Raw genomic sequence first — 15,252 nt, forward strand, 5'->3', positions numbered from 1 at the left:
TTCAACAGTTTTCCAAGGCCTTCTCTTAATTATTTGATACTCAATTGTTTTTTCTTTTACTTCTATTGTATCTCTTCTTTAAATTGTTAACTGCACATCCTCATTTATCAATGGCTTTGTATGTTTAACCCAGCAGATCTCTGGTATTATTTACAATGGCTTCATGATATTATATCTTTAAAATTCAGAATCTCACTTTAAAGTTGATTTGAATTTTATTTCTATTATACGGTATTATGTTTATGTTATGAATCCATCAGTGAGTAATTTTCTGAAAGAGGATGAGCAGTTTGCTGACTTAGAAGGGCTGGAATCTATAGACACCTTAACATTAAGATGTAGATAACGAATAGTTGGATGACAAGAAACCCTGTTATATGAAAACAGGAATAATAATGAGTGTTCCAAATCTTATCTTTTCTGTTCTTACTTTTCTCCAAAGGTTAGTTCTAGAGTCCTTAATTCTCCATTCAGTATTAAATGATTGACTATTTGCAGCCTTCCCACCATTCTCCCCACTTCTAGGTCTGAGTTGGATAAACCTTTTGGTTTCATCCTTTCTTTGTGAAGTAGTGTTCCTAGTCAAGCCAGAAGGCTGTTCCATTAAAGGTTTAGCATTTTAGTAATTTTAGTAGTAAGGGTAAGGATAAGTGGTCTTCAGCCCGTCACAGTCTTCCACCCAACCTTTCTTCAGATGAATTTCCTGCAGTAGAAAAATTAGACAACCAGGCTGAATGATTGAGTCCCTGACTATGACTAGCAATGAACTACTCAGCCCTGGCTTCCTGAGCATGCCATCCTTCAAAAACAGCCTGCCAGATGGAATCTCAATCCCCTAGCTTGGCATTCAAGATACTCATACTCTAATCCACCAAAATCCAGTTCCAGTAGTTCTCCCCACTTCTTTCATACAGCAAATATCCATTCACCCAACTGCATTCACTCATCTGGAGTACAAGTTCTTTTCCTTATATCCCAATATATCCCTATTTCATCTGCCTAGGAAGTCTTTCAACTTCTTCACAATCTTAAATCCTACATGGTCGTTACTTTCCTACCTTTACAACTTGACCTTAAGAAAATTTTTGCTTTCCAAGATCTATAAGTCAATCAATCAATAAACCATTAATAAGTTCATAGGCTGCTTCAATACAGTTCTCCTCAATACAAATATAGTTGTCAATCCTTAATAATTGACAGCTTATATTTGATCACATAGAAATGTATTTTAACTCACATATTTGTTATCTAAAATGATAGTATAGCACTCTTCATTTTGTTGGTTATTTTCACGTATTTTAATGTCAGTATCACCTCTTTGAAGACTTAAAGTATATGTTGTCCATTTTTTCAGTATTTTAGTATCCTGCCCTGTTTTACACTTAGTGGGTGTTCAATAAATGACTTCAACACTTCACAGAATGGAGAAAATTTTCCCAAATCCTACAAGCGTTGACCCTGTCTGACTTTGCACATCACTTGTTAATGGCAGCTGGGTAGTTGTGTTTGATAGAAATTCAAGAAAAAATTTCTACATGTTTCAAGACCAAAGCCACAGTCATATGAGGACCTTAGTCAGCATCATGAATATATTCTTAAACATATACAATGGAGAATTGCACTTTTATGATTTCGTGATGAACCACATGTAAAACAGTCATTCACATTTTATTTATTTATTTATTATTATTTTAAAATATCTTTATTGGAGTATAATTGCTTTACAATGGTGTGTTAGTTTCTACTTTATAACAAAGTGAATCAGCTATACATATACATATATCCCCACATCTCCTCCCTCTTGCATCTCCCTCCCACCCTCCCTATCCCACCCCTCTAGGTGGTCACAAAGCACTGAGCTGATCTCCCTGTGCTATGTGGCTACTTCCCACTAGCTGTCTATTTTACATTTGGTAGTGTATATATGTCCATGCCACTCTCTCTTTGTCCCAGCTTACCCTTCCCCCTTCCTATGTCCTCAAGTCCATTCTCTATGTCTGCGTATTTATTCCTGTCCTGCCCCTAGGTTCTTCAGAACCATTTTTTCTTTCTTTCTTTCTTTCTTTTTCAGATTCCATATATATGTGTTAGCATATGGGATTTGTTTTTCTCTTTCTGACTTACTTCACTTTGTATGACAGACTCTAGGTCAATCCACCTCACTATGAATAACTCAATTTCGTTTCTTTTTACAGCTGAGTAATATTCCATTGTATATATGTGCCACACCTTCATTATCCATTCATCTGTCGCTGGACACTTAGGATGCTTCCATGTCCTGGCTATTGTAAATAGAGCTTCAAAGAACATTCTGGTACATGTCTCTTTTTGAATGATGATTTTTCAGGGTATATGCCCAGCAGTGGGATTGCTGGGTCATATGGTAGTCCTATTTTTAGTTTTTTAAGGACCCGACATACGGTTCTCCATAGTGACTGTATCAATTTACATTCCCAGCAACAGTACAAGAGTGTTCCCTTTTCTCCACACCCTCTCCAGCATTTATTGTTTGTAGATTTTTTTGATGATGGCCATTCTGACCGGTGTGAGGTGATACCTCATTGCACTTTTGATTTGCACTTCTCTAATGATTAGTGATGTTGAACATCCTTTCATGGGTTTGTTGTCAATCTGTATATTTTCTTTGGAGAAATGTCTGTTTAGGGCTTCTGCCCATTTTGGGATTGGCTTGTTTGTTTTTTTGATGTTGAGCTGCATGAGCTGCTTGTATATTTTGAGATTAATCCTTTGTCAGTTTCTTCATTTGCAAATATTTTCTCCCATTCTCAGGATTGTCTTTTCATCTTGTTTATGGTTTCCTTTGCTGTGCAAAAGCTTTGAAGTTTCATTAGGTCCCATTTGTTTATTTTTGTTTTTATTTCCATTTCTCTAGGAGGTGGGTCACAAAGGATCTTGCTGTGATTTATGTCATAGAGTATTCTGCCTATGTTTTATTCTAAGAGTTTTATAGCGTCTGGTCTTACATTTAGGTCTTTAATCCATTTTTTTTTTAACATCTTCATTGGGGTACAATTGCTTTACAATGGTGTGTTAGTTTCTGCTTTATAACAAAGTGAATCAGTTATACACATACATATTATCCCATATCTCTTCCCTCTTGCGTCTCCCTCCCTCCCACCCTCCCTATCCCACCCCTCCAGGCTGTCACAAAGCACCGAGCCAATATCCCTGTGCCATGCGGCTGCTTCCCACTAGCTATCTACCTTACTACGTTTGTTAGTGTGTATATGTCCATGACTCTCTCTCGCCCTGTCACAGCTCACCCTTCCCCCTCCCCATAACCTCAAGTCTGTTCTCTAGGAGGTCTGCGTCTTTATTCCTGCCTTACCCCTAGGTTCTTCATGACATTTTTTTTTCTTAAATTCCATATATATGTGTTAGCATACGGTATTTGTCTTTTTCTTTCTGACTTACTTCACTCTGTATGACAGACTCTGGGTCTATCCACCTCATTACAAATAGCTCAATTTCGTTTCTTTTTATGGCTGAGTAATATTCCATTGTATATATGTGCCACATCTTCTTTATCCATTCATCCGATGATGGGCACTTAGGTTGTTTCCATCTCCGGGCTATTGTAAATAAAGCTGCGATGAACATTTTGGTACATGACTCTTTTTGAATTTCGGTTTTCTCAGGGTATATGCCCAGTAGTGGGATTGCTGGGTCATATGGTAGTTCTATTTGTAGTTTTTTAAGGAACCTCCATACTGTTCTCCATAGTGGCTGAACCAATTCACATTCCCACCAGCAGTGCAAGAGGGTTCCCTTTTCTCCACACCCTCTCCAGCATTTATTGTTTCTAGATTTTTTGATGATGGCCATTCTGACTGGTGTGAGATGATATCTCATTGTAGTTTTGATTTGCATTTCTCTAATGATTAATGATGTTGAGCATTCTTTCATGTGTTTGTTGGCAGTCTGTATATCTTCTTTGGAGAAATGTCTATTTAGGTCTTCTGCCCATTTTTGGATTGGGTTGTTTGTTTTTTTGTTGTTGAGCTGCATGAGCTGCTTGTAAATTTTGGAGATTAATCCTTTGTCAGTTGCTTCATTTGCAAATATTTTCTCCCATTCTGAGGGGTGTCTTTTGGTCTTGTTTATGGTTTCCTTTGCTGTGCAAAAGCTTTGAAGTTTCATTAGGTCCCATTTGTTTATTTTTGTTTTTATTTCCATTACTCTAGGGGGTGGGTCAGAAAGAATCTTGCTGTGATTTATGTCATAGAGTGTTCTGCCTATGTTTTCCTCTAATAGTTTGATAGTTTCTGGCCTTATATTTAGGTCTTTAATCCATTTTGAGCTTATTTTTGTGTATGGTGTTAGGGAGTGTTCTAATTTCATTCTTTTACATGTACCTGTCCAGTTTTCCCAGCACCACTCATTGAAGAGGCTGTCCTTTCTCCACTGTACATTACTGCCACCTTTATCAAAGATAAGGTGTCCATATGTGCATGGGTTTCTCTCTGGGCTTTCTATCCTGTTCCATTGATCTATCTTTCTGTTTTTGTGCCAGTACCATACCGTCTTGATAACTGTAGCTTTGTAGTATAGTCTGAAGTCAGGGAGCCTGATTCCTCCAGTTCCTTCTTTCGTTCTCAAGATTGCTTTGGCTATTCGGGGTCTTTTGTGTTTCCATACAAATTGCAAAATTTTTTGTTCTAGTTCTGTGAAAAATGCCAGTGGTAGTTTGACAGGGATTGCATTGAATCTATAGATTGCTTTGGGTAGTAGAGTCATTTTCACAATGTTGATTCTTCCAATCCAAGAACATGGTATATCTCTCCATCTATTTGTATCATCTTTAATTTCTTTCATCAGTGTCTTATAATTTTCTGCATACAGGTCTTTTGTCTCCTTAGGTAGGTTTATTCCTAGATATTTTATTCTTTTTGTTGCAATGGTAAATGGGAGTGTTTTCTTGATTTCACTTTCAGATTTTTCATCATTAGTATATAGGAATGCCAGAGATTTCTGTGCATTAATTTTGTATCCTGCCACTTTACCAAATTCATTGATTAGCTCTAGTAGTTTTCTGGTAGCATCTTTAGGGTTCTCTATGTATAGGATCATGTCATCTGCAAACAGTGACAGCTTTACTTCTTCTTTTCCAATTTGGATTCCTTTTATTTCCTTTTCTTCTCTGATTGCTGTGGCTAAAACTTCCAAAACTATGTTGAATAAGAGTGGTGAGAGTGGGCAACCTTGTCTTGTTCCTGATCTTAGTGGAAATGCTTTCAGTTTTTCACCATTGAGGATGATGTTTGCTGTGGGCTTGTCATATATGGCCTTTATTATGTTGAGGAAAGTTCCCTCTATGCCTACTTTCTGCAGGGTTTTTATCATAAATAGGTGTTGAATTTTGTCAAAAGCTTTCTCTGCATCTATTGAGATGATCATATGGTTTTTCTCCTTCAATTTGTTAATATGGTTTATCACATTGATAGATTTGCGTATATTGAAGAATCCTTGCATTCCTGGGATAAACCCCACTTGATCATGGTGTATGATCCTTTTAATGTGCTGTTGGATTCTGTTTGCTAGTATTTTGTTGAGGATTTTTGCATCTATGTTCATCAGTGATATTGGCCTGTAGTTTTCTTTCTTTGTGACATCCTTGTCTGGTTTTGGTATCAGGGTGATGGTGGCCTCGTAGAATGAGTTGGGGAGTGTTCCTCCCTCTGCTATATTTTGGAAGAGTCTGAGAAGGATAGGTGATAGCTCTTCTCTAAATGTTTGATAGAATTCGCCTGTGAAGCCATCTGGTCCTGGGCTTTTGCTTGTTGGAAGATTTTTAATCACAGTTTCAATTTCAGTGCTTGTGATTGGTCTGTTCATATTTTCTATTTCTTCCTGATTCAGTCTTGGCAGGTTGTGCCTTTCTAAGAATTTGTCCATTTCTTCCAGGTTGTCCATTTTATTGGCATAGAGTTGCTTGTAGTAATCTCTCATGATCTTTTGTATTTCTGCAGTGTCAGTTGTTACTTCTCCTTTTTCATTTCTAATTCTATTGATTTGAGTCTTCTCCCTTTTTTTCTTGGTGAGTCTGGCTAATGGCTTATCAATTTTGTTTATCCTTTCAAAGAACCGGCTTTTAGTTTTATTGATCTTTGCTATCGTTTCCTTCATTTCTTTTTCATTTATTTCTGATCTGATTTTTATGATTTCTTTCCTTCTGCTAACTTTGGGGGTTTTTTGTTCTTCTTTCTCTAATTGCTTTAGGTGCAAGGTTAGGTTGTTTATTCGAGATGTTTCCTGTTTCTTAAGGTAGGATTGTATTGCTATAAACTTCCCTCTTAGAACTGCTTTTGCTGCATCCCATAGATTTTGAGTCATCGTGTCTCCATTGTCATTTGTTTCTAGGTATTTTTTGATTTCCTCTTTGATTTCTTCAGTGATCACTTCGTTATTAAGTAGTGTATTGTTTAGCCTCCATGTGTTTGTATTTTTTTACAGATCGTTTCCTGTAATTGATATCGAGTCTCATAGCGTTGTGGTCGGAAAAGATACTTGATACAATTTCAATTTTCTTAAATTTACCAAGGCTTGATTTGTGACCCAAGATATGATCTATCCTGGAGAATGTTCCACGAGCACTTGAGAAAAATGTGTATTCTGTTGTTTTTGGATGGAGTGTCCTATAAATATCAATTAAGTCCATCTCGTTTAATGTATCATTTAAAGCTTGTGTTTCCTTATTTATTTTCATTTTGGATGATCTGTCCATGGGTGAAAGTGGGGTGTTTAAGTCCCCTACTATGAATGTGTTACTGTCGATTTCCCCTTTTATGGCTGTTAGTATTTGCCTTATGTATTGAGGTGCTCCTATGTTGGGTGCATAAATATTTACAATTGTTATATCTTCTTCTTGGATCGATCCCTTGATCATTATGTAGTGTCCTTCTTTGTCTCTTTTAATAGTCCTTATTTTAAAGTCTAGTTTGTCTGATATGAGAATTGCTACTCCAGCTTTCCATTGGTTTCCATTTGCATGGAATATCTTTTTCCATCCCCTTACTTTCAGTCTGTATGTGTCTCTAGGTCTGAAGTGGGTCTCTTGTAGACAGCATATATAAGGGTCTTGTTTTTGTATCCATTCAGCTAATCTGTGTCTTTTGGTGGGAGCATTTAGTCCATTTACATTTAAGGTAATTATCGATATGTATGTTCCTATTCCCATTTTCTAAATTGTTTTGGGTTCGTTATTATAGGTCTTTTCCTTCTCTTGTGTTTCTTGCCTAGAGAAGATCCTTTAGCATTTGTTGTAAAGCTGGTTTGGTGGTGCTGAACTCTCTCAGCTTTTGCTTGTCTGTAAAGGTTTTAATTTCTCCATCAAATCTGAATGAGATCCTTGCTGGGTAGAGTAGTCTTGGCTGCAGGTTTTTCTCCTTCATCACTTTCAATATGTCCTGCCACTCCCTTCTGGCTTGTAGGGTTTCTGCTGAGAGATCAGCTGTTAACCTTATGGGGATTCCCTTATGTGTTATTTGTTGTTTTTCCCTTGCTGCTTTTAATATGCTTTCTTTGTATTTAATTTTTGACAGTTTGATTAATATGTGTCTTGGCGTATTTCTCCTTGGATTTATCCTGTATGGGACTCTCTGTGCTTCCTGGACTTGATTAACTATTTCCTTTCCCTTATTAGGGAAGTTTTCAACTATAATCTCTTCAAATATTTTCTCAGTCCCTTTCTTTTTCTCTTCTTCTTCTGGAACCCCTATAATTCGAATGTTGGTGCGTTTAATGTTGTCCCAGAGGTCTCTGAGACTGTCCTCAGTTCTTTTCATTCTTTTTTCTTTATTCTGCTCTGCAGTAGTTATTTCCACTATTTTATCTTCCAGTTCTCTTATCCGTTCTTCTGCCTCAGTTATTCTGCTATTGATCCCATCTAGAGTACTTTTAATTTCCTTTATTGTGTTGTTCATTGTTGCTTGTTTCATCTTTAGTTCTTCTAGGTCCTTGTTAACTGATTCTTGCATTTTGTCCATTCTATTGTCCATTCTATCTCCAAGATTTCGGATCAACCTTACTATCATTATTCTGAATTCTTTTTCAGGTAGACTGCCTATTTCCTCTTCATTTGTTAGGTCTGGTGCATTTTTATCTTGCTCCTTTATCTGCTGTGTGTTTTTCTGTCTTCTCCTTTTGCTTATCTTACTGTGTTTGGGGTCTCCTTTTTGCAGGCTGCAGGTTCGTAGTTCCTCCTGTTTTTGATGTCTGTCTCCAGTGGCTAAGGTTGGTTCAGTGGGTTGTGTAGGCTTCCTGGTAGAGGGGACTAGTGCCTGTGTTGTGGTGGATGAGGCTGGATCTTGTCTCTCTAGTGGGCAGGTTCACGTCTGGTGGTGTGTTTTGGGGTGTCTGTGGCCTTATTATGATTTTAGGCAGCCTCTCTGCTAATGGGTGGGGTTGTGTTCCTGTTTTGCTAGTTGTTTGGCATAGGTTTTCCAGCACTGTGGCTTGCTGGTCGTTGAGTGAAGCTGGGTGCTGGTGTTAAGATGGAGGTCTCTGGGAGATTTTCGCCGTTTGATATTATGTGGAGCTGGGAGGTCTCTTGTTGACCAGTGTCCTGAAGTTGGCTCTCCTACCTCAGAGGCAGAGCCCTGCCTCCTGGCTGGAGCACCAAGAGCTTTTCATCCACACGGCTCAGGATAAAAGGGAGAAAAAGTAGAGGGAATTAGTAGAAGTATGAGGAAAGAAAGAAGGAAAGGAGGGTAGGAAGGAAGGAAGAAAGAAAGAAAGAAGCAAAGAAGGAAAGAAGGCAAGAAGGAAAGAAAGGGAGGGAGGGAGGGAGGAAGGAAGGAAGGAGGGAAAGAAGGAAAAAAGACAGAAAGAAAGAAGATACAGTAAAAATAAAATAAAGTATAATAAAGTTATTGAATTAAAAAATTCTTATTTAGGAAAAAAAAAAGGGACGGATAGAATCTTAGGACAAATGTTGGAAGCAAAGCTATACTGACAAAATCTTACACAGAAGCATACACATACACCCTCACTAAAAGAGGTAAATGGGGAAAAATCATAAATCTTGCTGTCAGAGACCACCTCCTCAATTTGGGATGATTCGTTGTCTAAAGGAGGGAAGGAAGGAAGGAAAGAAAGAAAGAAAAAGGAAGAACGAAGGTAAAGTATAATAACGTTATTAAAATTAATTATTAAGAAAAAAATTTTTTAAAAAAATGGACGGATAGAACCCTAGGACAAATGGTGGAAGCAAGACTATACAGACAAGATCTCACACAGAAGCATACACATACACATTCACAAAAAGAGGAAAAGGGAAAAAATCATAGATCTTGCTCCTAAAGTCCACTTCCTTAATTTGGGATGATTGGTTGTCTATTCAGGTATTCCACAGATGCAGGGTATATCAAGTTGATTGTGGAGCTTTAATCCGCTGCTTCTGAGGCTGCTGGGAGAGATTTCCCTTTCTCTTCTTTGTTCTCACAGCTCCCAGGGCTCAGCTTTGGATTTGGCCCTGCCACTGCGTGTAGGTCGCTGGAGGGCGTCTGTTTTTTGCTCAGACAGGATGGGGTTAAAAGAGCCGCTGATTCGGGGGCTCTGGCGCACTCAGGCCAGCGGGGAGGGAGGGGCACGGAGTGCGGGGCAGGCCTGCGGTGGCAAAGGCCGGCGTGACTTTGCACCAGCCTGAGGCGCGCTGTGCGTTCTCCCGGGGAAGTTGTCCCTGGATCCCGGGAACCTGGCAGTGGCGGGCTGCACAGGCTCCGCGGAAGAGGGGTGTGGAGAGTGACCTGTGCTCGCACACAGGCCCCTTGGTGGCGGCAGCAGCAGCCTTAACGTCTCCCGCCCGCCTCTGGGGTCCGCGCTTTTAGCCGCGGTTTGCGACCGTCTCTGGATTCCGCGCTTTCAGCCGCGGCTCGCGCCCGTCTCTGGATTCCGCGCTTTCAGCCGCGGCTCGCGCCCGTCTCTGGGGTCCGCGCTTTCAGCCGCGGCTCGCGCCCGTCTCTGGGGTTCGCGCTTTTAGCCGCAGCTCGCGCCCGTTTCTGGAGTTCCTTTAAGCAGCGCTCTTAAACCCCTCTCCTCACGCCCCAGGAAACAAAGAGGGAAGGAAAAGTCTCCTGCCTCTTCGGCAGGTGCAGGCTTTTCCCCGGACTCCCTCCCGGCTAGCTGTGGTGCACTAACCCCTTCAGGCTATGTTCAAGCCGCCACCCCAGTCCTCTCCCTGCGTTCCGTCCGAAACCGAAACCCGAGCCTCAGAGCCTCAGCTCGCAGCCCCGCCCGCCCCGGCGGGTGAGCAGACAAGCCTCTCGGGCTGGTGAGTGCCGGTGGGCACCGATCCTCTGTGCGGGCATCTCCCCGCTTTGCCCTCCGCACCCGTTGCTGTGCACTCCTCCGCGGCTTCGAAGCTCCTCCCTCCGCCTCCCGCAGTCTCCGCCCGCGAAGGGGCTTCCTAGTGTGTGGAAACTTTTCCTCCTTCACAGCTCCCTCCCACTGGTGCAGGTGCCGTCCCTATTCTTTTGTCTCTGTTTTTTCTTTTTTTCTTTTGCCCTACCCAGGTATGTGGGGAGTTTCTTGCCTTTTGGGAGGTCTGAGGTCTTCTGCCAGCCTTCAGTAGGTGTTCTGTAGGAGCTGTTCCACGTGTAGATGTATTTCTGGTGTATCTGTGGGGAGGAAGGTGATCTCCGCGTCTTACTCTTCCGCCATCTTCCGCCTTCTCCTTTAATCCATTTTGAGTTTATTTTTGTGTATGGTGTTAGGGAGTGTTCTAATTTCATTCTTTTAAATGTAGCTGTCCAGTTTTCCCAGCACCATTATTGAAGAGGCTGTCTTTTCTCCATTGTATATTCTTGCCTCCTTTATGAAAAATAAGGTGACCATATGTGCATGGGTTTCTCTCTGGGCTTTCTATCCTGATCCATTGATGTATATTTCTGTCTTTGTGCCAGTACCATACTGTCTTGGTTACTGTACCTTTGTAATATAGTCTGAGGCCTGGGAGCGTAATTCCTCTAGCTCTGTTTTTCTTTCTCAAGATTGCTTTTGGTATTCAGGGTCTTTTGTGTTTCCATACAAATTGTGAAATTTTTTGTTCTAATTCTGTGAAAAATGCTGTTGGTAGTTGGATAGGTATTGCATTGAATCTGTAGATTGCCGTGGGTAGTATTGTCATTTTCACAATGTTGATTCTTCCAATCCAAGAACATGGTATATCTCTCCATCTGTTTGTATCATGTTTAATTTCTTTCCTCAGTGTCTTACCGTTTTCTGCATAAAGGTCTTTTGTCTCCTTAGGTAGGTTTATTCCTAGGTATTTTATTCTTTTTGTTGCAGTGGTAAATGGGAGTGTTTCCTTAATTTGTGTTTCAGATTTTTCATTATTAGTGTATAGGAATGCAAGAGATTTCTGTTCATTTATTTTGTATCCTGCTATATAACCAAATTCATTGATTAGCTCTAGTAGTGTTCTGGTAGCATCTTTAGGATTCTCTATATATAGTATCATGTCATCTGCAAACAGTGACAGCTTTACTTCTTCTTTTCCAATTCGGATTCCTTTTATTTCTTTTTCTTCTCTGATTTCTGTGGCTAGAACTTCCAAAACTATGTTGAATAATAGTGGTGAGAGTGAACAACCGTGTCTTGTTCCTCATCTTAGAGGAAATGGTTTCAGTTTTTCACCATTGAAAATGGTGTTGGCTGTGGGTTTGTCATATATGGCCTTTATTATGTTGAGGCAAGTTCCCTCTATGCCTACTTTCTGGAGGGTTTATATCATAAATGGGTGTTGAATTTTGTGGAAAGCTTTTCCTGCATCTATTGAGATGATCATATGGTTTTTCTCCTTCTGTGTGTTAATATGGTTTATCACATTGATTGATTTGCATATGTTGAAGAATGCTTTCATTCCTGGGATAAACCCCACTTGATCATGGTGTAGGATCCTTCTAATGTGCTGTTGGATTCTGTTTGCTAGTATTTTGTTGAGGATTTTTGCATCTATGTTCATCAGTGATATTGGCCTGTAGTTTTCTTTCTTTGTGACATCTTTGTCTGGTTTTGGTATCAGGGTGATGGTGGCCTCGTAGAATGAGTTTGGGAATGTTTCTCCCTCTGCTATATTTTGGAAGAGTTTGAGAAGGATAGGTGTTAGCTCTTCTCTAAATGTTTGCTAGAACTCGCCTGTGAAACCATCTGGTCCTGGGCTTTTGTTTGTTGGAAGATTTTTAATCATGGTCTCTATTTCAGTGCTTCTGATTGGTGTCTTTATATTTTCTATTTCTTCCTAGTTCAGTCTCAGAAGGTTGTGCATTTCTAAGAATTTGTGTATTTCTTCCAGGTTGTCCATTTTATTGGCATAGAGTTGCTTGTAGTGATCTCTCATGATCCATTGTATTTCTGCAGTGTCTGTTGTTACTTCTCCTTTTTTATTTCTAATTCTATTGATTTGAGTCTTCTTCCTTTTTTTCTTGATGAGTCTGGCTAATGGTTTATCAATTTTGTTTATCTTCTCAAAGAACCAGCTTTTAGTTTTATTGATTTTTGCTTTCATTTCCTTCATTTGTTTTTCATTTATTTCTGATCTGATTTTTATGATTTCTTTCCTTCTGCTAACTTTGGGGGGTTTTTTGTTCTTCTTTCCCTATTTGCTTTAAGTGTAAGGTTAGATTGTTTATTTGAGTTGTTTCTTCCTTCTTGAGGTAGGCTTGTATTGCTATAAACTGCCCTCTTACAACTGCTTTTGCAGCATCCCGTAGGTTTTGCGTCATCGTGTTTTCATTGTCATTCATTTCTAGGTATTTTTTGATTTCTTCAGTGATCTCTTGGTAATTTAGTAACATATTGCTTAACCTCCATGTTTTTGTATTTTTTACAGTTTTTTTTCCTGTAATTGATATCTAGTCTTGTAGCATTATGGTCAGAATAGGTACTTGGTATGATTTTAATTTTCTTACATTTACCAGGGCTTGACTTGTGACAAGTCAATATATGATCTATCCTGGAGAATGTTCCATGAGCACTTGAGAAGAAAGTGTATTCTGTTCTTTATGATGGAATGTTCTATAAATATCAATTAAGTCCATCTTGTTTAATGTGTCATTTAAAGCTTGTGTTTCCTTATTTATTTTCATTTTGGATGATCTGTCCTTTGGTGAAAGTGGGGTGTTTAAAGTCCCCTCCTATGATTGTGTTACTGTTGATTTCCCCTTCTATGGCTGTTAGCATTTGCCTTATGTATTGAGGTGCTCCTATTTTAGGTGCATAAATATTTACAATTGTTATATCTTCTTCTTGGATTGATCCCTTGATCATTATGTAGTGTCCTTCTTTGTCTCTTGTAATAGTCTTTATCTTAAAGTCTATTTTGTCTGATATGAGAATTGCTATTCCAGCTTTCTTTTGATATCCATTTGCATGGAATATCTTTTTCCATCCCCTCACTTTCAGTCTGTATGTGTCCCTAGTATGTGTCTGAAGTGGTTCCTTTGTAGACAGCATATATAGGGGTCTTGTTTTTGTGTCCATTCAGCCAGTCTATGTCCTTTGGTTGGAGCATTTAATTCATTTACATTAAGATAGTTATTGATATGTATGTTCCTATTCTCATTTTCTTAATTCTTTTGGGTTTGTTATTGGAGGTTTTTTCCTTCTCTTGTGTTTCCTATCTAGAGAATTTCCTTTAGCATTTGTAGTAAAGCTGGTTTTGTGGTGCTGAATTCTCTTAGCCTTGGCTTGTCTGTAAAGGTTTTAATTTCTCCGTCGAATCTGAATGAGATCCTTGCTGGGTAGAATTATCTTGGTTGTAGGTTTTTCCCTTTCATCACTTTGAATATGTCTTGCCACTCCCTTCTGGCTTGCAGAGTTTCTGCTGAAAGGTCAGTTGTTAACCTTATGGGGATTCCCTTGTATGTTATGTGTTGTTTTCCCTTGCTGCTTTTAATATTTTTTCTTTGTATTTAATTTTTGATAGTTTGATTAATATGTGTCTTGGCATGTTTCTCCTTGGATATTTCCTGTATGGCACTGTCTGCGCTTCCTGGACTTGATTGCCTATTTCCTTTCCCATATAAGGGAAGTTTCCAACTGTATTCTCCTCAAATATTTTCTCAGTCCCTTTCTTTTTCTCTTCTTCTTCTGCGACCCCTATAATTCGAATGTTGGTTCATATATGGCCTTTATTATGTTGAGGCAAGTTCCCTCTATGCCTACTTTCTGGAGGGTTTATATCATAAATGGGTGTTGAATTTTGTGGAAAGCTTTTCCTGCATCTATTGAGATGATCATATGGTTTTTCTCCTTCTGTGTGTTAATATGGTTTATCACATTAATATTGTCCCAGAGGTCTCTGAGACTGTCCTCAATTCTTTCTATTCTTTTTTCTTTATTCTGCTCTGCAGTAGTTATTTCTACTATTTTATCTTCCAGGTCACTTTTCTGTTCTTCTGCCTCAGTTATTCTGCTATTGATTCCTTACAGAGAATTTTAAATTTCATTTATTGTGTTCTTCATCATTGTTTGTTTGCTCTTTAGTTCTTCTAGGTCCTTGTTAAACGTTTATTGTATTTTCTCCATTCTATTTCCAAGCTTTTGGCTCATCTTTACTATGATTACTCTGAGTTCTTTTTCAGGTGGACTGCCTATTTCCTCCTCATTTGTTTGGTCTGGTGGGTTTTTTCCTTGTTCCTTCATCTGCTGTGTATTTCTCTGTCTTCTCATTTTGCTTAACTTACTGTGTTTGGGGTCTCCTTTTTGCAGGCTGCAGGTTCGTAGTTCCTGCTGTTTTTGGTGTCTGCCCCCAGTGGCTAAGGTAGGTTCAGTGGGTTGTGTAGGCTTCCTGGTGGATGGGAGTGGTGCCTGTGTTCTGGTGGATGAGGCTGCATCTTGTCTTTCAGGTGGGCAGGACCGCATCCTGTGGTGTGTTTTGGGGTGTCTGTGACCTTATTATGATTTTAGGCAGCCTGTGTGCTAATGGGTGGGGTTATGTTCCTCTCTTGCTAGTTGTTTGGCATAGGGTTTCCAGCACTGTAGCTTGCTGGTCGTTGAGTGGAGCTGGGTGTTAGCGTTTAGATGGAGATCTCTGGGAGAGCTTTCGCCTTTTGATATTACGTGGTGCTGGGGGGGGGGTCTCTTGTGGACCAATGTCCTGAACTTGGCTCTCCTGCCTCAGAGGCACAGGCCTGACACCCTTCAGAGCACCAAGACCCTGTCAGCCACACGGCTCAGAACAAAAGGGAGAAAAAAGAAAGTAAAAAATAAAATAAAGTTATTAAAATAAAA

The 15,252-nt window shown here is 39.5% G+C and overlaps 1 protein-coding gene and 1 pseudogene across 50 annotated transcripts in view; both read left to right on the plus strand.

Moving 5' to 3' along the window:
* The window catches only part of LOC117309453 (metabotropic glutamate receptor 7-like), a 141,911-nt gene that overhangs the window by 46,996 nt on the left and 79,663 nt on the right, over positions 1-15,252 (plus strand). For 3 of the 50 annotated variants that reach the window (XM_073801827.1, XM_073801803.1, XM_073801832.1), the window contains exon 5: positions 14,731-14,782. The exons of the other annotated variants lie outside the window; for them this stretch is intronic. The gene's annotated coding sequence lies outside the window, so the exon portion shown is untranslated. The remainder of the gene's footprint in view (positions 1-14,730; positions 14,783-15,252) is intronic. 50 annotated transcript variants of the gene reach the window in all.
* LOC117312336 (ferritin light chain pseudogene) overlaps positions 1-15,252 on the plus strand; it is a 117,465-nt pseudogene that overhangs the window by 36,583 nt on the left and 65,630 nt on the right.

This window comes from Tursiops truncatus, chromosome 1, assembly GCF_011762595.2.
Source record: "Tursiops truncatus isolate mTurTru1 chromosome 1, mTurTru1.mat.Y, whole genome shotgun sequence".
In the NCBI taxonomy this organism is placed as follows: domain Eukaryota; kingdom Metazoa; phylum Chordata; class Mammalia; order Artiodactyla; family Delphinidae; genus Tursiops; species Tursiops truncatus.